This window comes from Lithobates pipiens, unplaced genomic scaffold, assembly GCF_037356315.1.
Source record: "Lithobates pipiens isolate NorthernLeopardFrog02 unplaced genomic scaffold, aLitPip1_a1.2 Scaffold_13, whole genome shotgun sequence".
Taxonomy (NCBI): Eukaryota; Metazoa; Chordata; class Amphibia; order Anura; family Ranidae; genus Lithobates; species Lithobates pipiens.
This window is the reverse complement of record NW_027507718.1, coordinates 57,940,930-57,962,495: the sequence shown is the minus strand read 5'-3', so window position 1 is coordinate 57,962,495 and position 21,566 is coordinate 57,940,930.

The following is a 21,566-nucleotide window of genomic DNA, read 5'->3' as shown; positions in this document are numbered from 1 at the left end:
AGCTCTATTTGTGCAAACAAAATGATAAAAATTTGGGTACAGCATAGCATGACCGCGCAATTGTCATTGAAAGTGCGAGAGCGCTGAAAGCTGAAAATTGGTCTGGAAAGGAAGGGGGCGAAAGTGCCCTGTATTGTAGTGCTTAAAGGCTAATATGCAAGATTTTGTCCTAAAAAGGGTTTGGTGACCTGTCTCCTGCCCCAGGGGACATGGATCAAGGCCACATTTTTTTTTTAAAACGTTATTTTTTTCAGGAGCACTGATTTTAATGACGATTAAAGTGAAAAAAAGTGAAATATTCCTTTAAATATCGTGCCTGGGGGGTGTCTATAGTATGCCTGTTAAGTGGCATGTATTTCCCGTGTTTAGAACAGTCCCTGCACAAAATGACATTTATTGGAAAAAAAGACATTTAAAACTGCTTGCGGTTTTAATTTAATGTCTGGTTCCGGCAATACGGATGAAAATCATTGAGAAAAAAATGGCATGAGTAGCCCCCCCCTGCCCATTACCAGCCACTTTGGGTCTTGTACAGATATTAAGGGGAACCCCGTACCCAAATTAAAAAAAGGAAAGGTGTGGGGCCCCCAGGCCCTATAAACTCAGAACAGCAGTATACAGGCAGTGCAAACAAGACAGGGACTGTGTAGGTTTGTTGTGTTAAGTAGAATCTGTTTGTAATTTTGAACTGGTACATTTTTTAAGTGTAGCTCCAGTCAAAAAATCTATTTTTAAGCTTTTTGGAAAACAGGGAAGTGTTATCACCCCTGTTTCATTTTTTTTGACGTCTGTCTTTTTTCATCTCCCTTCCTGTTGTCTCCTTCCATTTGCAAGTAGGAGAAGTTTTTAAGTTGGATGTTTGAAAGCAGGGGCCTGCCCTATATGCTCTGCAAAAATGTGGGCCTAAGGTGTTGGTGTTGCCACAACACTGTAAGCCCTCAAACTGACTCTTGGTGGGCGCTTGAGCTCCCTGCTGTGAAAGATTATATCAAGAATTGTAATTACATGCCATTGTTGAACAGTGGTAGAAAAATTGGGCCTTTGGTGGTTGTGGTGGTGGTAGTGGTGCTGGTGCCACAACACTATAAGTCTTCACAGTTACTCTCGGTGGGCGCAGGAAAGAGCCCTGCTGTGAAATATTATATCAAGAATTGTAATTACATGCCCCTGTTAAACAGGGGATGAAAAATTGGGCCTTAGGCACTGGTGCTGGTGCCACAACACTGCAACCTCTCCCAGATACTCTAGTTGGAGTGCAGGAATGAGCCCTGCTGCAAAGCATTGCATCAAAAATTTTAATTACATGCCCCTGTTAAACAGGGGCTGAAAATTGGGCCTTATGCACTGGTGCTGGTGCCACGACACTGCAACCTCTCCCAGATACTCTAGTTGGAGTGCATGAATGAGCCCTGCAGCAAAGCATTGCATCAAAAATTGGGGCTGAAAAATTGGGCCTTAGCCACTGATGATGTCACCCAGAACTAAAAATGTTCTTCAAAGCTTTCAGCAGGATCCTTGAGGAGGAAGAGGATAGCCAACATAACAGGACAGTCACTCAGCATCAGCATAGGCAGTCTTGAAGGGATGTGACATTAAAAAAAATATATATTTGGTTACATCAAGACTGATTCATCTTTATGAAAGTCAGTCGATCAACTGAGTCGGTGGACAGGCGCACCCTGTGATCGGTTACAAAGCCTCCAGCAGCACTGAAGGTGTGTTCCGAAAGAACACACCTTCAGGACAGGCCAGTAGCAGGACAGGCCAGTAGCTCAATTGCAAGCTCTGGCCAGTGACCCATCCTCAAGACCCAGTAAACCAGAGGATTTTTGGTGGGAATGGTGTCCAAATCTGACCTTGCCCCTAGCTATTCATGCACCATGTAAATCAGACGCTGGTGATGGTTGCTGGAACCGATCATACCTTGGGGCTGCGGACTAAAAAATTGTCTGAAAGCATTGGTCAGACAGCCATCTTCTCCACCGCTCCTTCTGTGACTGATCGAAGCCTCAGTAACATGTTGTCCAGGACCAGGAGTTTGGAACCTCCCAGTCTCTGGGAACGTGTTGCACAGACCTTTCTGCAAAGACTCCCGGAGATGTCTCATCCTCTGCTCCCTCTGTGACGGCAAGATAAGGTCCGCAACCTTACCCTTGTACTGTGGATCAAGTAGAGTGGCCAGCCAGTAACGGCCCCTCTCCTTTATCCGATGAATACGAGGATCCTTCCGCAGGCTTTGCAGGATCAGGCAGGCCATGCAGCGTAGGTTAGCTGAGGCTTTCGGTCCGGAGTTCTCTGGGTCACTAAGGACAACATGATCCGAAGCCACCTCCTCCCAGCCACATACAAGTCCACAGGTTTCTTTGGTTTGTAAATGATTCCTAAAAGACTGCTGCTGATGCTGAGTGCCAGGCTCCACCTCCATGCTGACACAATCCTCCTCTTCCTCCTCCTCGTCCTCTTCCTGTGTGATGGGTGGGACAGAAGGAACACTGTCTGGATAAAGGGGGCTTTGAGAGGCAAGGAAGTCCTCCTCTTCTTACCTCTGTTCTGCCATAAGCGCCCTGTCCATTATTCCATGCAGTGTATGCTCCAACAGGTGGACAAGATGGACAGTGTCACTGATGCATGCACTGTCACTGCTCACCATCCTCATGGCCTCCTCAAATGGTGACAGGACAGTGCATGCATACCTAATCATGCCCCACTGGCGTGGTGAAAAAAAAAACAAGCTCGCCTGACCCTGTCCTGGTGCCGTAGTCGCACATTTACTCATTGATGGCCCTCTGCTGCATGTGTAGCTGCTGCAGCATTGAATTCCACCTGGTGGGCATGTCACATATAAGGCAGTTCTTGGGCAGGTTCAACTCCTTTTGGAGCTCAGCCAGCCGAGCACTGGTATTATATGATCGGTGGAAATGCACACAGACTTTTCTGGCCTGCCCCAGGACATCCTGTAAGCCCGGGTACCTGCCTAAGAACCGCTGAACCACCAGGTTAAGGACATGAGCCACACAGGGCACATGGGTCAGTTGTCCCTGTCAGAGGGCGGAGAGGAGGTTGGTGCCATTGTCGCAAACCACCATTCCTGGCTTAAGCTGGCATGGCGTCAACCACCTCTCGGCCTGCCCTTTCAGAGCTGACAAAGTATCTGCCCCAGTGTGGCTCCTATCCCCCAAACAAACCAGCGCAAGCATGGAATGGCATCTTTTTGCCTGCGTACTTGCGTTGCCCCTTGAACGGCTATGGAGCACTGCTGGCTCTGAGGACAAAGCACTGGAAGAGGCCATGGAGGAAGAAGAAGAGGAGGGGGTGGAGGAGAGAGGTGTGTCACAACCAGTAGTAGCATTTTGCAGGCGTGGTGGCAGAACAGCCTCCAACACTACTGCACCTTGTCCTGCATCCTTCCCAGCTGCCAGAAGAGTGACCCAATTTTCCGTGAAAGATAGGTAACGTCCCTGTCAATGCCTGCTGGACCATGAGTCAGCGGTAATATGCACCTTACCTCTGACCGCCCTGTCCAGCGAGGCATGGACATTGCCTTCCACATGCCGGTAGAGAGCCAGAATCGTCTTCCGTGAGAAAAAGTGGCGTTTGGGAACCTGCCACTGAGGAACCGCACATTGCACAAACTCACAGAAGGGGGCTGGGTCTACGAACTGAAAAGGCAGCAGTTGAAGTGCTAGCAATTTAGCCAAGCTAGCATTCAACCACTGGGCATGTGGATGGCTGGGAGTGAACTTCTTACGACGGTCCAGCAGCTGGGGCAGGGAAATTTGCCTGCTACAATTGGATGTTGGTGTAATGCTAGCATAGTGCCCGCAAGTACTTGGCTGTGGCACACCTAATTCTACACCTTAATTCACCTCAGTGCAGGTTTCAGAGAGGACTGAAGGTCTAGTGGGGTTGGAGATCCCAGCTGATGAGGAGCAGGGAGAGGTCTGCTTTGTTCTTTGATGTGGGTCTTTAAGTTATGCTTGCCAACGAGCTGCATGGCAGGTCAACATATGTCTGGTCAAGAATGTGGTGCCAACGCGGCTGATGTTTTGGCCATGCCCCCAGAAGACATCCTGCCTCATTGGAGATGTGCCTCCTCCTCCTCTTCCTCTCTCCTATCAGGCACCCATGTGGAGTCAGTGACCTCATCATCCCCTCCCTGTTCATCACTGGAGCAATCCTGGCAGTATGCTGCAGCTTATGGAACATGACTGCCAGATTGCTCTCCTTCTTGAGCACCCCCTCAATCTGTACTCACATTACTGCCTTCCTCTAGCTGGGTATCATCATCAGAGACTTCAAAACGCTGGACATCCTCCTGAAGCATGTACCCAACACTGTGCTCAAACAGTTTGGGGGACTCCTCAGGAGGACATGGTGGGTCCAGGGAATGAGTGACTGATGACATTGAGATGAGGGAAGAGGACGTATTGCCATTTGCTTTGCTAGTACCCTGAGCCTGGGTGAGAGAGGATGAGGAGGATGAGGAGAGCTTGGTCATCCACTCTACCAAGTCTTCGGCATGTTGCGGCTCAAAACATCCAGCTGCCTAAAATAAGGATAAGCATGTCCCATGGCCATGTGCTGATGAGGATGCACCGTGTCCACGACCAGCACTGTTGCCTCTAGACACAGAGCCTGCTTGTCCTCTTTTATTGGCTTGTGACTGTCTGCCTCTCCTTGTTGGCCTTCCAGACATACTAATGGCCTGCAGGGAGATGTAGCTGAACAAGGCTGGGACGTATATATTGATTATACTGCAGCTAGCGGAATCAACCGCCTGCTTGTAGTATTATTAGTATGAGAACACCAGCAATCAGGGTAGCTGTATGTGCACACTGTGCAGAGTACACAGTACACCAACTGTAATTACTGCAGCTGCCTGCCTGTGGTACAGAATCAGAAGAACACCAGCAATTGGGGTAGCTTTATGTGCACATTGTGCAGAGTACACAGTACACCAACTGTAATTACTGCAGCTGCCTGCCTGAGCTATAGGATCATCAGAACACCAGCAATTGGGGTAGCTTTAAGTGCACACTGTGCCGAGTACACAGTACACCGACTGTAATTACTCAGCTGCCTGCCTGTGGTACAGGATCAGAAGAACACCAGCAATTGGGGTAGATCTATGTGCACACTGTACAGCGTACACAGTACATTAACTATAATTACTCCAGCTGCCTGCCTGTGGTATAGGATCAGAAGAACACCAGCAATTGGGGTAGCTTTAAGTGCACACTGTGCAGAGTACACAGTACACCAACCCTAATTACTGCAGCTGCCTGCCTGTGGTACAGGATCAGAAGAACACCATCAATTGAGGTAGCTTTAAGTGCACACTGTGCAGAGTACACAGTGCACCAACTGTAATCACTGCAGCTGCCTGTCGTATAGGTTCAGAAGAACACCAGCAATTGGGGCAGCTTTAAGTGCACACTGTGCAGAGTACACAGTATACCAACTGTAATTACTGCAGCTGCCTGCCTGTGGTACAGGATCAGAAGAACACCATCAATTGAGGTAGCTTTAAGTGCACACTGTGTAGAGTACACAGTACACCAACTGTAATTACTGCAGCTGCCTGTGGTATAGGTTCAGAAGAACAACAGCAATTGGGGCAGCTTTAAGTGCACACTGGGCAGAGTACACAGTACACCAACTGTAATTACTGCAGCTGCCTGCCTGTAGTATAGGATCAGAAGAACACCAGCAATTGGGGTAGCTTTAGGTGCACACTGTGCAGAGTACACAGTACACCAACTGTAATTACTGCAGCTGCCTGCCTGTGGTATAGGATCAGAAGAACACTAGAAATTGGGGTAGCTTTAAGTGCACACTGTGCCGAGTACACAGTACGCCAACTAGAATTACTGCAGCTGCCTTCCTGTAGTATAGGATCAGAAGAACACCAGAAATTGGGGTAGCTTTAAGTGCATACTGTGCCGAGTACACAGTACACCAACTGTAATTACTGCAGCTGCCTGCGGTACAGGATCAGAAGAACACCAGCAATTGGGGTAGCTTTAGGTGCACACTGTGCAGAGTACACAGTACACCAACTGTAACTACTGCAGCTGCCTGTGGTATAGGATCAGAAGAACACCAGCAATTGGGGTAGCTTTAAGTGCACACTGTGCAAAGGACACAGTACACAGGAACAAATCTAGCTAAACTGAATACAGTGTGTATATATATATATATATATATATATATATATATATATATATATATATATATATATATATATATATAAACACCTAGGATGCATATATATATACACAATACACTCACTGCAGCTAACTGACTCACCTCCTGCCTGCTCTAACTCAAATTAAATGAAATTACACTGCCTATCTCTCTTTCTATCGGCACTACGGGAAAACACTACACAAGGCCAACTTCCAGGTGGCCTTATATAGTGTGGGGCATGTACTAAACCCCCTTAGCCCTAATTGGCCAAAGCCACCCTGGCTTTGGCCAATTGCGGCTCGCTGTACAGACAGCACTGTGATTGGCCAAGCAAGTGGGTCATAGCGCATGCTTGGCATGCTTGGCCAATCATCAGCCAGCAATTCACTGAAGTGAATTATGGGCTGTGACCCGCCACTCAAATTTAGTGGCCCATAACGTTCGGAATTCGCCGAACGGGCAAACAGGTGATGTTCGAGTTGAACATGGGTTTGACTCAAACATGAAGCTCATCCCTAATGTCAAGTAGTAATATGGAGATCATATCCTACTTCAATATGCTGGACTGTGTACTTTTATGATTTTTCTTTCTCATTTCTTTTATTTTAATTAGTTTACAGTATCATTTTTCTGCCTTGTTTTATTCAGTTCAAATTTTACATAATTAATGTTATAGAATGTCATTTGTAAATCTCATGGCAAACTGGAGTAATTCAACTGTGAACATGATATATTCTTTATATCCGGTTCCCGACCAGCGTACTCCAATGTACGTTGGCAGAATGGCACGGATAGGCAAATGGGCATAAAGGTATGTCCCTTTAAATTCGTGAGTCGGATTGCGGGTCCAGCAGACTCAATTGCTGCGGGGATACCCAAGATCATCTCACGGGGAGGAAGAACAGGGAGATGCTAATGTAAACAAGCATCTCCCCGTTCCGCCTAATGAAAGTGTCAACCCTTACCCTGCCCCCTAGTGGTTAACCCCTTCACTGCCAGTGTCATTTACACAGGAATCAGTGCATTTGTATAGCACTGATTGCTGTATAAATGACAATGGTCCCAAAAATGTGCCAAAAATGTCTGATGTGTCTGCCATAATGTCACAGTCACAATAAAAATCGCAGATCGCCACCATTACTAGTAAAAAAAAAAATAAATAAAAAAATGCCATAAAACCATCCCCTATTTTGTAAACACTATAACTTTTGCACAAACCAATCAATAACCGCTTATTGTGATTTGTTTTACTAAAAATATGTAGAAGAATACATATCAGCCTAAACTGAGGGAAAAAATGTTTTTTTATATATTTTTGGGGGATATTTATTATAGCAAAATATCAAAAATAATGTTTTTTTTGTTTATAGAGCAAAAAATAAAAATCAAAGGGTTGATCAAATACCACCAAAATAAAGCTCTATTTGTGGGAAAAAAAATGTGTCAATTTTGTTTGGGAGCCATGTCGAACGACCGCTCAGTTGTCAGTTAAAGCGATGCAGTGTCAAATCACAAAAAGTGCTCTGGTCAAGAAGGGGGTAAAATCTTCTTGGGCTGAAGCGGATATTCTTTATGTACTTTTCATGTATGCCTAAACATGGCTGATGCCTTAAGATGTTAAATGTATGTTTCTATAATTAATAAAAAAATATTGGAATTAAAATGTCCCATTTATGTCTTATACATAATTTTTGCTGGTTATTCACCAATTTTTTATGTCACAGTCCCAGCATCCTCTGGGACTGTGACATCATAATGAGCGGGGACATCACCCGGTGACCCCGCCCATTGTCCCTATATAAGTCGACACGCAGCGCGTCCCTGTCATTGTGGCCAGAGACAGCGACGAGTCAACAGCTCTAGGAAGAAGAACAGAAGAACAGAAGGCGGCGAAGACAGTGGCGACAGAAGACCGGGCCACCGCTAGTAAAAGAGCTGGAAGGAGAGGAGGCCCGGCAAGAGGAACCAAAGAGGGGGACAAGACCCCCGAAGTCGGAAGAAGAGGCGGCGGCGGCAACAGAAGACCGGGCCACTGCTAGTAAAAGAGCTAAAGGAAGAAAAGCGGCAAAGACGCCACAGCTGTCACTAACTACAGACCAATTTCATTACTGGATGTAGACCTTAAGCTATTCGCCAAGATTCTGGCGAACCACCTGCTTCCCTTTCTCCCCACACTAATTGGCAACCATCAGGTGGGCTTTGTCCCTGGTCGAGAGGCCAGGGACAATACCATAAAAGCGATCAACCTTCATCATTGGTTAACATCCAATAAACAAAAGGGATTTTTCCTGTCCCTGGATGCGGAGAAGGCGTTTGACAGGTTGGCCTGGGACTATTTAGGGGCGGTACTACGCTACCTGTGCTTACCAGACAGGTTATACAATATTATTATGTCCCTATACACCACCCCAACGGCAAGAATCAGGGTCAACGGCCACCTGTCAAACGCCTTCCCCATCCAAAACGGAAAGAGACAGGGATGCCCTCTCTCCCCAATCCTTTTCATCCTGACACTCGAGCCACTATTATGATGCCTTCAGGCAAACGACAATATCAAAGGAATACACGTAGCTGGACACATTTATAAACTAGCGGAATTTGCCGATGATATCCTCCTATTACTTAGTGACCCGCTAACATCTATCCCCAACTTATTGAAAGACTTTGAATTGTTCAACCGCCTATCTAACCTAAAGATACATTTTTCCAAATCCAACGCCCTGAATATCTCCCTCCCTCCAGACATAGTCATACAATGCCAGGAGAACGTCCTATTTTCCTGGAAGACTGATTCAATTACATATCTAGGTATCCAGCTCCCCACCCACTTATCTGATCTATTGTCGAAAAATTATCTCCCACTAGCTTGCACAATAGCAGAGGACTTACGCAGATGGGATAAGCCCCAATTTTCGTGGTTTGGGCGTGCGGCCATTTTAAAAATGAACGTTCTCCCACGTTTTCTCTACCTGCTACAGACGGTCCTCGTCATGATCCCCAACTCGTTCTTCCAACGCATCAAACGCCTATCCCAACAATTCCTCTGGAAGATTAAACAGCCAAGGATAAGCTTTTCCCAACTCACAAAGCCCAAACACTTGGGTGGCATCGGCCTTCCAAATCCATGGAACTACTCTTTTGCTTGCCACTTGGGTAGAATCGTAGATTGGGCTACCCATGAGAAATCCAAGGGTTGGGTTCATCTTGAGGGCTTGTTCTCAAACCTACCTATTAAGACTTTACCGTGGATTCTCCCTCCCCACATACCTAAGTTAGCTAAAGAACATCTCCTAGTAGGAGCTACCCTGAATAGCTTCAGGACAGCCTGCAAACAATTCCAACTATCATCAAACCCAGGACCACTTACGCCGATTCGCATGAACCCCACATTTATTCCTGGCATGACCAACTGCTTTTTAAAATCTGAATGGCCCCATGAAGATATACAAGCTCACCACTTCTACCAGGATGGAAAGCTTTTAGATCATAACGCCCTCCCTAATAGGCCCGACAGAGAGCCTCTCCCATTTTGGTCGTATTTTCAGATACGCCACTTTCTTAGAACGTCTAACCGAGAGGAAGCTCTATCACAGAAATTTACCCCGTTTGAGACTCTTTGTTCCCAAGCTACTCCACAACAACATATGATATCGAGTATACACGCTATGTTTTTTTGGCTGAACTCCCCGAAAGACGGGTGGGCCTGTCTTGCTTGGGAGAAAGAGTTACAAACGGAATTTTCAGAAGCCGACTGGAACAGCATTTTAATCACCACACACAAGGGCTCTCTAAATGTACATACACAAGAAAATAACTACAAAATTCTCCCCAGGTGGTATCATACACCGACTCGCCTACACAAATTTAACGCAGCAGTACTGGAAACCTGCTGGAGAACCGGGGTCATTCATTCACATCTGGTGGTCATGCCCCAAAATCCAGAATTTCTGGACCCAGGTTCACACGATTACCTCTCAAGTCATGAACCAGCAAATTGAATTTGCACCGGCCAGGCTCCTTCTCCACCACTCTTCCACCTCCAACTCTTCCTATAGAAAGTCCCTGGGCCTGCACATGCTGAACGCAGCCAAGCTATGCATACCGGTACATTGGGGATCTACAGAGATTCCGACCATCTCTGAATGGCTGAATAGGGTGGGGAAGATAGTGGAAATGGAGGAGCTCATCCATATTGCTTGAGACTCTCCCCACAAATACGCCCGTATCTGGGAACGATGGACCCAATTCCGTTCCTCTGCTGGTTTCGGGGCTTTTACAAGTCCAATCACGCATGACTCCAGGAGCACTCAAACCTCTGAGTAAAATTGATCCCACGTACCCCTGATGCGGTGGTGCACCCGGGACTGGACGGGGCCTCTCATACCAGCCCCAACACTAAAGGGGGTGCCCACCTTCGGAGACATGGCTACCATACTTGGCCCCTAGCGATGGTTTGTCTCGGTGGGAGTCAGAGAGCCGATCACGAAGGTCCTTATCCCTTTCCCTCCTTCCCTCTCCCTGTTCTCCCTTACGTGCCCCCCTTATCCCCCTCCCTCATATCCCCTTCCCCTTTCCCTTTTCATTCCAGACTCCCCGACTGTTACCCGCATGCCTTATGACTTGACGCCAGACGCATACCCCCCATGCCCATACACAGAAGACCGTTGTGAACGTGCTAGCTGCCAGGAAAATCTGATGCCACACCACACACGCGATGCCCAGGAGAGACCAACCTGTCACACAGGGTTGACCAATCTGACCCCGATCACACAAAGCGCCCCCTTTTTTTTTTCCCCTTTTTTTGGATAGACTTCGTTATAGTGCAAATGCCGACATCTAGGATACTTCTTCTGCCCTCTCTCCCCTCCAAAGTTTATATTCCTATTTTTAGACAGAGTTCTTGGGGTAAGGGGATTTTTCCAGACGATGTGTATTGATTGATCAATAGACCACAAACCTAGAAACATGATTGCTACACAGTTTTCAATGTATGGGATATTTGTTTGCTACCTATCTGAATGTAATTCTGGCATACTCTGAAATGCAATCTGTATTTTTTCCTTTATGAAAAATAAAAACTGTTATGGGGAAAAAAAAAAAATAATTGAAATTTACCATGCTAAGGGAACCAAAAAACCTAAATAAAAAATATATAGATAAAGTGAAGCAGCTATCAAAATTGTGAGATACAAAATACACAAATACAGATAACAAAATACAATGTGACAGTGCTAAAATAAATAAAAAAACAAAAAAGTCCCAGCAGTAAAGGTGAGTGAACTAAACAACAAAATAACATGTTAAAAATTGGTCAACAGTCCATAAAGACATCAATGCAGGTTCTTGCGAAATACACCTCTCAAGGACAGTGCACCTCCACCACATAGAATACACGCTTACCAAAAGGCAAGCTTTTGTTGCCAGTGGTTTAGACATTAAAGAGGAAGTAAACCCTGATGAGTTTACTTCCTCTTTCATTCCCTGCAAAGGTAAAGCATAATGGACTACTATGCATCGCATACTAGCCCATTATGTATCACTTACCTGCCACAGGAGCCAGCGATGTCACCGCTGTCCCCTGTAGTCCGGTGCATCCATCTTCTCGTGGGTCTCGCCACTCCGCCGCTGTCATTCGGCGAAGCCGCAATGACGTCACTCCCGCGCATGCGCACGGGAGCCGCCACACGCAGCATTTTCGCCGCTGACGGTGCCGCGCTCAGTGCGCCTGCGTGCCGCTGTCTTTCGGTAAATATCTCCTAAACCGTATAGGTTTAGGAGATATTTCTTGGACCTACAGGTAAGCCTTAATCTAGGCTTACCTGTAGATCAAAGTGTGTTGTAAGGGTTTAATAGCTGTGTGTTGAGTTATTTAGAGGGGCACTCACTAGAGTTTACTAGGTAACTCACAAAGTTTAATTTCTTCAGAGTTGTCACATGAAAAGATATAATAAAATATTTAGAAAAATGTGAGGGGTGTACTATTTTTTTTGGCAGGGAGGGGTTAACACTAGTGGTGATCAAGTGGGGTAAATGCGTTCCCTGGGAGGTGTTTCTAACTGTGGGAGGAGTGTTCTGACTGGAGGAGGAGAGATATCTCTGTTCCTGATCACTAGGAACAGACAATCTCTCTCTACTCCCCTGACAGAATGGGGATTTGTTTGCTTACATTGACAGATCCCCGTTCTGGCTCTCTGTGGAGCAATCACGGGTGGCTGGGGGACATCGAGGCCACCGGTCACGCGCATTGGCAGCCTGCATGCACCCACTGTATCTATTGCAAGAACTGACGTACAGTTAAGGCGATTCATGCAATAGAGCCAAACTGCCACAGTATAATGACCATGGCTGGTTGGCAAGTGGTTATGGAAAACGTTGTGCTATGTGGCTCCCAAACAAAATTGGCGTCCTTTTTTTCCCAAAAACAGAGCTTTTTTTTGGTGGTATTTAATCACCTCTGTGTTTTTTATTTTTTGCGCTATAAACAAAAATAGAGCGACAATTTTGAAAAAAATTCTATATTTTTTACTTTTAGCTATAATAAATATCCCCAAAAAATATATAAATTTTTTTTTTTCTTCAGTTTAGGCTGATATGTATTCTGCTACATATTTTTGGTAAAAAAAATTGCAATTAGTGATTATTGATTGGTTTGCGCAAAAGTTATAGCGTTTACAAAATAGGGGGTAGTTTTATAGCATTTTTATTAATATTTTTTTTCACTTGTAATGGTGACGATCATCGATTTTTATTGTGACTGTGACATTATGGCGGACACATCGGACATTTTTGACACATTTTTGGGACCATTGTCATTTATACAGCAATCAGTGCTATTTAAATGCACTGATTCCTGTGTAAATGACACTGGCAGTGTAGGTGTTATGTATGACGTTATGTGTTTTTTTATTGTAGGGGGGCGTGGCCTGGCATGCAACGTCACTGATCATCTTTCCCTAAAACAGATGATCGTGACAGCCACAGTAGGAAGCACGGGGAGAGGTTTGTTTACACACACCTCTCCTCGTTCTTCAGCTCTGTCCCGCGGCCACAGTCACGGAGCTCAGGACCGGGTAAGGATTGCGCCGCCGGCGGCACACTCCCAACCCACAGCTGGGCACTTAAAAAGCAACGTACAGGTACGTGCTTGTACCCAGCCGTGCCATTTTGCCAACGTACATCGGCGTGAGGCAGTCCTTAAGTGGTTAATATTGGGCCTAGGGGCTGTAAAGGAAAAAAAAGTCATTTAAAACTGATCGCGGCTGTAATGAATTGTAGGGTCTTGTCACTATAGATAAAATTAATTGTAAAAAAGAGCATGGGATTGCCCCAGTCCAATACCAAGCCCTTTGGGCCTGATATGGAAATTAAGGGGAACTCTAGACCAAATAAGAAAATGGCGTAGGGGTCCCCCCAAAATCCATACCAGACCCTTATCTGAGCACGCAACCTAGCAGGCCACAGGAAAAGAGGGGGGGGGCGAGAGAGAGTTCCCCCCTCCTGAACTGTACCAGGCCACATGCCCTCAACATGGGGAGGGTGCTTTGGGGTAGCCCCCAAAGCACCATGTCCCTGTGTTGATGGGGACAGGGGCCTCATCCCCACAACCCTTGCCTTATCGGAATCTTGAAGCACCCTTTAACAAGATCCCGGCCTCCCTCCCCTGATCCTAGCCTCACTCCCCTGTGTGCAATGACAGGGTACAATAACAGGGTACAAGTACCCCTACCATTTCACAAAAAAGTGTCAAAATGTTAAAAAAGACAAGACACGGCTTGGTACAAGTCCTTTATTAAAAAATAAAAAAATAAAAATGTCCCACGATGTCCATTCATCTTCTTCTATCACGCCGCGGATGGACTCAAAAAGAAAACAAGCAACGACCGAACCATCACCATGGGAGTCTTCTACTGTGTGACGCTTCTTTGCTTGTGATAGTTCTTATATAACTGAGGGTGGGGCCACCCAGTGATGTAACTGGGTGACTCTGCACCCTCTGATGCCACTGGGACATCCCCATGGCTTCCCTGTGGTGTCAGTGGGGGTAGAGTCACCCGTTTGCGTAACCAAGATTTTTTTTCTTTTTCGGTCTGTAGGGCAGTGTGATAGAAGAAGATGAGTGGACATCGTGGGACATTTTTTAAATTTTTTTTAATAAAGGACTTGTCCCAAGCTGTGTCTTGTCTTTTTTAACATTCTGACACTTTTTTTGGGAAATGGTAGGGGGACTTGTACCCCATTACTAATTCACACAGGGGGAGGCTGGGATCTCAGGGTCCATTTGTTAAAGGCGGCTTCCAGATTCTGATAAGCCCCAAACCCGCAGACCCCCACAACCACCGGGCAAGGGTTGTGAGGATGTGGCCCTTGTCTCCATCAACATGGGGACAAGGTGCTTTTGGGGTCTACCCCAAAGCACCCTCCCCATGTTGAGGGCATTCTACGCGTTAAGATAAGAAACCTTTAGTATGCAACAGCTCCCCTTAGCACCCCTAATACTTACCTGACCCCGATATCAATCCAGTGATGTGCCTGAGTGCCTCGGCTGTCTGGGACTCTCCCTCCTGAGACACAGATGCAGGGCCATTGGCTCTCATTGTTGTCAATCAAAGTCTGTTAGCCAGACTCATGTCTGAATGGACACACGGAGCTACACCTCTGCTCCAATGCCCCAAGAGCAAGCTGCTTGCTTTGGGGGCACTCGGTAGAAGGGAGAGGCCAGGAGCACCGATGAGGGACTGCTGGTGTTCTTCTGATGCTATACTACAGGCAGCTGCAGTAATTATAGTTGGTGCATTGTGTCATCTGCACAGTGTGCACCTAAAGCTACCCCAATTGCTGGTGTCCTTCTCATCCTATACTACAGGCAGCTGCAGTAATTACAGTTGGTGTATTGTGTCATCTGCACAGTGTGCACCTAAAGCTACCCCAATTGCTGGTGTTCTGCTGATCCTATCAGCAGACAGCTGTAGTAATTACAGTTGGTGTATTGTGTCATCTGGACAGTGTGCACCTAAAGCTACTCCAATTGCTGGTGTTCTTCTACTACAGGCAGCTGCAGTAATTCTAGTTGGTATATTGTGTCATCTGCACAGTGTGCACCTAAAGCTACCCCAATTGCTGGTGTCCTTCTGATCCTATACCGCAGGCAGCTGCAGTAATTACAGTTGGTGTATTGTGCCATCTGCACAGTGTGCACCTAAAGCTACCCCAATTGCTGGTGTTCTTCTGATCCCATACTGCAGGCAGCTGCAGTAATTACAATTGGTGTACTGTGTACTCTGCGCAGTGTGCACCTAAAGCTACCCCAATTGCTGGTGTTCTCATACTAATAATACTACAGGCAGGCAGTTGATTCTGCTAGCTGCAGTATAATCAGTATATATATGTCCCAACTTTCTGCAGCTACATCTCCCTGCAGGCCAATAGTATGTCTGGAAGGCCAACAAGGAGAGGCAGACAGTCACGAGTCAATAAAAGAGGGAAAGCCGGCTCTGTGTCTAGAGGCAACAGTGCTGGTCGTGGACACTGTGCATCCTCATCAGCACGCGGCCATGGGACATGCTTGTCCATTTTTTTCGGCAGCTGGCTGTGTTGAGCCGCAACATGCTGAAGACTTGGTAGAGTAGATAACCAAGCCCTCTTTATCCTCCTCATCCTCTCTCACCCAGGCTCAGGGTACTGGCAAAGCAGCTGCCAACGCAGCCTCTTCCCTTGGCTCAATTGCATCAGTCACTCCTTCCCTAGCCCCACCATGTTCTCCTGAGGAGTCCCCCGAACTGTTTGAGCACAGTGTTGGGTAAATGCTCCAGGAGGATGCCCAGTATTTTGAAGGCTCTGATGATGATACCCAGCTAGAGGAAGGCAGTAACGTCAGCCTAGAGAGAGGGGGTGCTAAAGAAGGACATAAATCCGGCAGTCATGTTCCCCCAGCTGCAGCATACTGCCAGGTTTGCTCCAGTGATGAGGAGGGAGGGGATGATGAGGTCACTGATTCCACGTGGGTGCCTGATAGAAGAGAGGAGGAGGAGGGCGTGGCACAACTCCAATGAGACAGGATGCCCGCCAGGGGCCAGCTTAAGGGCAGCACACCGCAGAGCTCCGCATGTGCAGGGCGCTGCCTCTGAGCGTTATTCCAAAAGTTCTGTGGTGTGGGCCTTTTTTGAGACGAGTGCATAAGATCGCACCGCTGCTATTTGCAACATATTTGCAAGCATATCTTGCGTGGCAAAACATCAGCCACTTGGGCACCACATGCTTGACCAGACGTATGTCGACCTGCCATGCAGTTGGTTGGCAAGCGTACCTAAAATACCCACACCAAAGAACAAAGCGGACCTCTCCTTGCTCCTCATCAGCTGGGATCTCCAACCCAACTATACCTTCAGTCCTCTCTGAAACCTGCACTGAGAGAAATGAAGGTGTAGAATTAGGTGTGTCACAGCCAAGTACTTCCGGGCAATCTGCTAGCAGTACACTGATGTCCGATTGTACCAGGCAAATTTCCCTGCCCCAAGAAGTTCACTCCCAGCCATCCACATGCCCAGCAGTTGAATGCTAGCTTGGCTAAATTGCTAGCACTTCAACTGCTGCCTTTTCAGTTGGTAGATTCTGCTCCCTTCTGTGAGTTTGTGGAATGTGCAGTTCCTCAGTGGCAGGTTCCCAAATGCCACTTTTTCACACGGAAGGCGATTCCAGCTCTCTACCGGCATGTGGAAGGCAATGTCTTCATTGTTCAGCAGGCATGGACAGGGATGTTACCTATCTTTTACTGCACATTGGGTGACTCTGCTTGCAGCTGGGAAGGATGCAATACAAGATGCAGTCGTTTTGGAGGTTGTTCCCGCCACTACGCCTCCAAAATTCTAATACTGGTGATTCTGACAAACCTCTATCCTCCTCCCCCTCCTCTTCTTCTTCCTCCATGGCCTCTTCCTGCGCTTTGTCCTCGGAACCAGTGGTGCTCCACAGGCATTCAAGGGGCTATTCAAGTATGCAGGCAAAAAGATGCCATGCAGTGCTTGCTCTGGTGTGCTTGGGGGACAGGAGCCACACTGGGGCAGAGATTTTCTCAGCTCTGCAGGGGCAGGCTAAAAGGTGTTTGACACCACGCCAGCTTAAGCCAGGAATGGGGATTTGCAACAATGACACCAAACTCCTCTCCTCCCTCCGACAGGGACAACTGACCCATGTTCCCTGTTTGGCTCATGTCCTTAACTTGAAGTGGTTCTTGGGCAGGTACCTGGGCTTACAGGATGTCCTGGGGCCGGCCAGGAAAGTCTGTGTGCATTTTTACTGTGTGATATGCCCACCAGGTGGAACTCAATGTTGGCCATGCTGCAGCGCCTGCACATGCAGTAGAGGGCCATTGATGAGTACCTGTGTGACTATGGCACCAGGACAGAGTCAGGGGAGCCTGTTTTTTTCCCCACGCCAGTGGGCCATGACCAGGGATGCATACACTGTCCTGAGGAGGCCATGAGGATGGTGAGCAGTGACAGTGCATGCATCAGTGACACTGTCCCTCTTGTCCACCTGTTGGAGCACACGCTGCATGGAATAATGGACAGGGCACTTGAGGCAGAACAGAGGCAGGAAGAGGAGGACTTTCTTACCGCTCAAGGACCCCTTAATCCAGACAGTGTTCCTGCTGCCCCGCTGATCACGCAGGAAGGGGACCAGGAGGAGGAGGATTGTGCCAGCATGGAGGTGGAGCCTGGCACTCAGCATCAGCAGCAGTCTTTTAGGGATCATTTACAGTCCCAAGAAACCCATGGATTTGTATGTTGCTGGGAGGAGGTGGCTGCAGATCATGTAGTCCTTAGTGACCCAGAGGACTCTGGACCGAATGCCTCAGCTTACTTACACTGCATGGCCTGCCTGATCCTGCAAAGCCTGTGGAAGGATCCTTGTATTCGTCAGATCAAGGAGAGGGATCATTACTGGCTGGCAACCCTCCTTGATCCATGTTACAAGGGTAAGGTTGCGAACCTTATCTTGCTGTCGCAGAGGGAGAAGAGGATGCAACTTCTTCAGGAGGCCTTGCAGAAAGATCTGTGCAACTTGTTCCCAGAGACTGGAAGGTTACAAATTTCTGGTCCTGGACAATGTGTTGCTGAGACTTCGGTCTCATTGGGGTAGATCTTGGCAAGTTTGCTGGGAGAATAGTACCAGTGTTGGAAGAGTTTTTGCAGGGATTCCCAGTGTGCTGTGCAATGTGAGAGTTTTGATGGCAAGGCTAGGGCATTGTACCACAGACTATTTGGTGGGGCTGAGGGGATGTGCTCGGCCCATTTCAGGATTTGAGATTGGATTGGGTCTTCTGCAGGTCAGGAGAGTATGTTGTAGATATACAAAATGCCTTTACGTGCGTGTTGCTTTATGGTAAAATGCGTAAGCATGCAATGCAGCATTTTGTCTTGGTTTGTCCATTGTATTTTGTTGATTAAGGACCTGACCCTTAAGTAGATGTAGAAGGTTTTTGAAGAGATCCCGTAAGAGGCTTGGAGGTTTTAAAAAGATTTTAAGTTGGATGAGGAGAAGAGTTTTCCGAGATCGTGAATACCTGCGTCGATCCATGGCTGCAGTGGGAGATCTGGGAGACTGAGTGAGAGGGCTTGAATTGGGATATATTGCAATATGGAATGGGATATTCCTTTAGATATCGATATCCTTTCGATATCTGAGGTAGTGAGGTCCATACTCTCAGGGAAGCAGAAATTGTATCCAATGGGTAATGTTTGGTGATGGGTGTGGGAAGCTAAGGACCAAGGAGAGATTTTGGTTCTGTGGTCAGTGCTACTGCTTCTATCTGTGCCCAGTTTGAAGGGGTAGTTGTGGGTACTCAGATGGGCTGGGACAGGTACTCGGGTACTCAGATGAACCGTGACAGGTACTCGGGTACTCAGATAAACCGTGACAGGTACTCGGGTACTCTGATGGGCTGGGACAGGTACTCGGGTACTCTGATGGGCTGGGACAGGTACTCGGGTACTCTGATGGACTGTGACAGGTACTCGGGTACTCTGATGGACTGTGACAGATACTCAAATACTCTGATGGACTGTGACAGGTACTCTGATGGACTGTGATTGACAGGTACTATGAGGGGTGGTGACAGGTCCTCTTTATTGGGGGGGCGCAATCAGTATGATTGGTGTACATTGTAGGCGGTAACGAGATGTTACCGCAATCTCCTCCTTACACATGATCGGTGTGTGAGGAGGGGAACCCGGTAACATCTCGTTACCGCGGTTGTTTACATTTTAGTGATCGGCTGTGAAAGGATCATAGCCGATCACGTGGGTAAACAGCCAGCCAATGGCTGTTTACCAGCGTTGGTGATGAGCAGTGTTCCCGGGGAACACGCCACCACTGACGTGCACGCGCAGCGCGCTCGCGCTCACGTGCATGCGCCGTGCATAGTCGGGGTGTGACCATCTGTGATCGGCCGTGACTTCAGCACGGCCGATCACGTGGTAAACAGCCATAACCAATGGCTGTTCACCCCCTTCGGTGGCGCGCGGTGTTTCCGTGACACGCCGCCACCGAAGAAACAGGGATGCGCGCGCATGATCGCGCACATTCCCTGTTTAAACGGGAGGCCTTCATATGACAGCCTCGCGCCACAATATGTGCGCCGCCTGGCCGTCATTTGACAGGCGGCGGTCAGCATCTAGTTAAGGGATACTATATTGAGTGGCATAATGTCAAGTGACCTAGGACACAGATGTCGAACGCGATCACAGTATGTACACAGTTGAGTATTACAAAAAGCAGATCTTAGGTAGCCTTACTTGTTAATATGTATAATAGACGGTCCGTTAGTTCTTGTTTGTGAGGCAGAGAAAAGGCAAATTTTACCGCCTAGGTTGTACTTAACCAAAAGTATGAACAATCGTGGAAAGATAGTAACTTGTTTCAATAACAATAGATACCAAAGAGTAAACACTATGCTGAGAAAAACAAAAAAAAAACAGAAACAACAAACTGTGGTATACCTGTGTTAGATGTGAGCACTTGTGTAGCACACTCTGGTTTGGTGGGGAGGTGGGAACAGGTAGGTCGCCCAAGCAGGCCATTTCATGCTGGGGACAATGATCTTAAAGTGGGTGTCAGGCTTTGTTGGTCTTGTTAGGTTGATGCTGAGGGGAGGAGGTGAAGAGGCAGCTTGATTACCGTATCTGCGAGAGGTTGAAGGGATGGGTAGTAGACCCCGTTAGTCAATTTCTTGTATCCATCTTTGGGAGATACAATTGGTACGATTTTTTGTTGGTAGTTGACTAGGAGCTTTGTGGGGTATCCCCATCGATAAGTGAGTTTATTTTCTTGCAAGATTGATGTAACCGGGGTAAATGCTCTACGAAGTTCCATGGTAGCAGGTGACAGATCTGTAATAAGAGAGATTTTGGCATAGGGTGCAGGTAAAAGCCTCAGATTCCTGGCTGCTTGGAGGATTTGTTCCTTAATATGAAAAAGTGGATTTTGGCTAGGACATCTCGGGGGGGTGGGGGGTATCTGCTGGAAGGTGCTCAGGTTTTGCGATTCTGTGTTCATGGTCAATAAGCATATCCTGGTGGGTGAGGTTAGGAAGCAGGATAAGAAAATGGGATTTTTATATACAGCTTACCTGTAAAATCCTTTTCTTGAGAGTACATCACGGGACACAGGAGCTTCATTACATAGTGGGTTATATAGGCATATCTGGTGATTGGACACTGGTTAACCCCAATTAAGGAGAATTCCTCCCCTACATAACCCCTCCCATATGGGAGGCACCTCAGTTTTGTAGCAAAGCAATAAGAAACCCCTTAAACCCCAAGAGGGGCGGGAGCCCTGTGTCCCGTGATGTACTCTCAAGAAAAGGATTTTACAGGTAAGCTGTATATAAAAATCCAATTTTCTTGATCGTCCCAAAGCAAGATGTCCCAAAGCAATGCTCAGATTGAGGGGAGGGAGACACAGATTAAAATTATAGACCGCCAGGGACCGGAGGACCTAAACTGCAGCCTGCAGTACACTGCGCCCGAAGGCGATATCCTCTTGCCCTCTGACATCCACCTGATAGAATCTGGTGAATGTGTGGACTGATGACCAAGTTGCAGCCTTACAGATCTGAGCCAGGGAGGCCTGGTGATGCACTGCCCAAGAAGCACTTACAGCCCTAGTAGAGTGCGCGTTCACTTGAAAAGGAGGAATCTTCCCCTTTACACTATAGGCCTGAGAAATAACCTGTCTAATCCACCTTGAGAGAGTGGATTTTGACGCCGCCTGGCCCTTCCTAGGGCCTTCCGGCAAAATAAACAAGCAATCCGTTTTCCTTATCTGAGCAGTTGCTTGAAGATATTTACTGATTGCTCTAACCACGTCCAAAGTGTGCA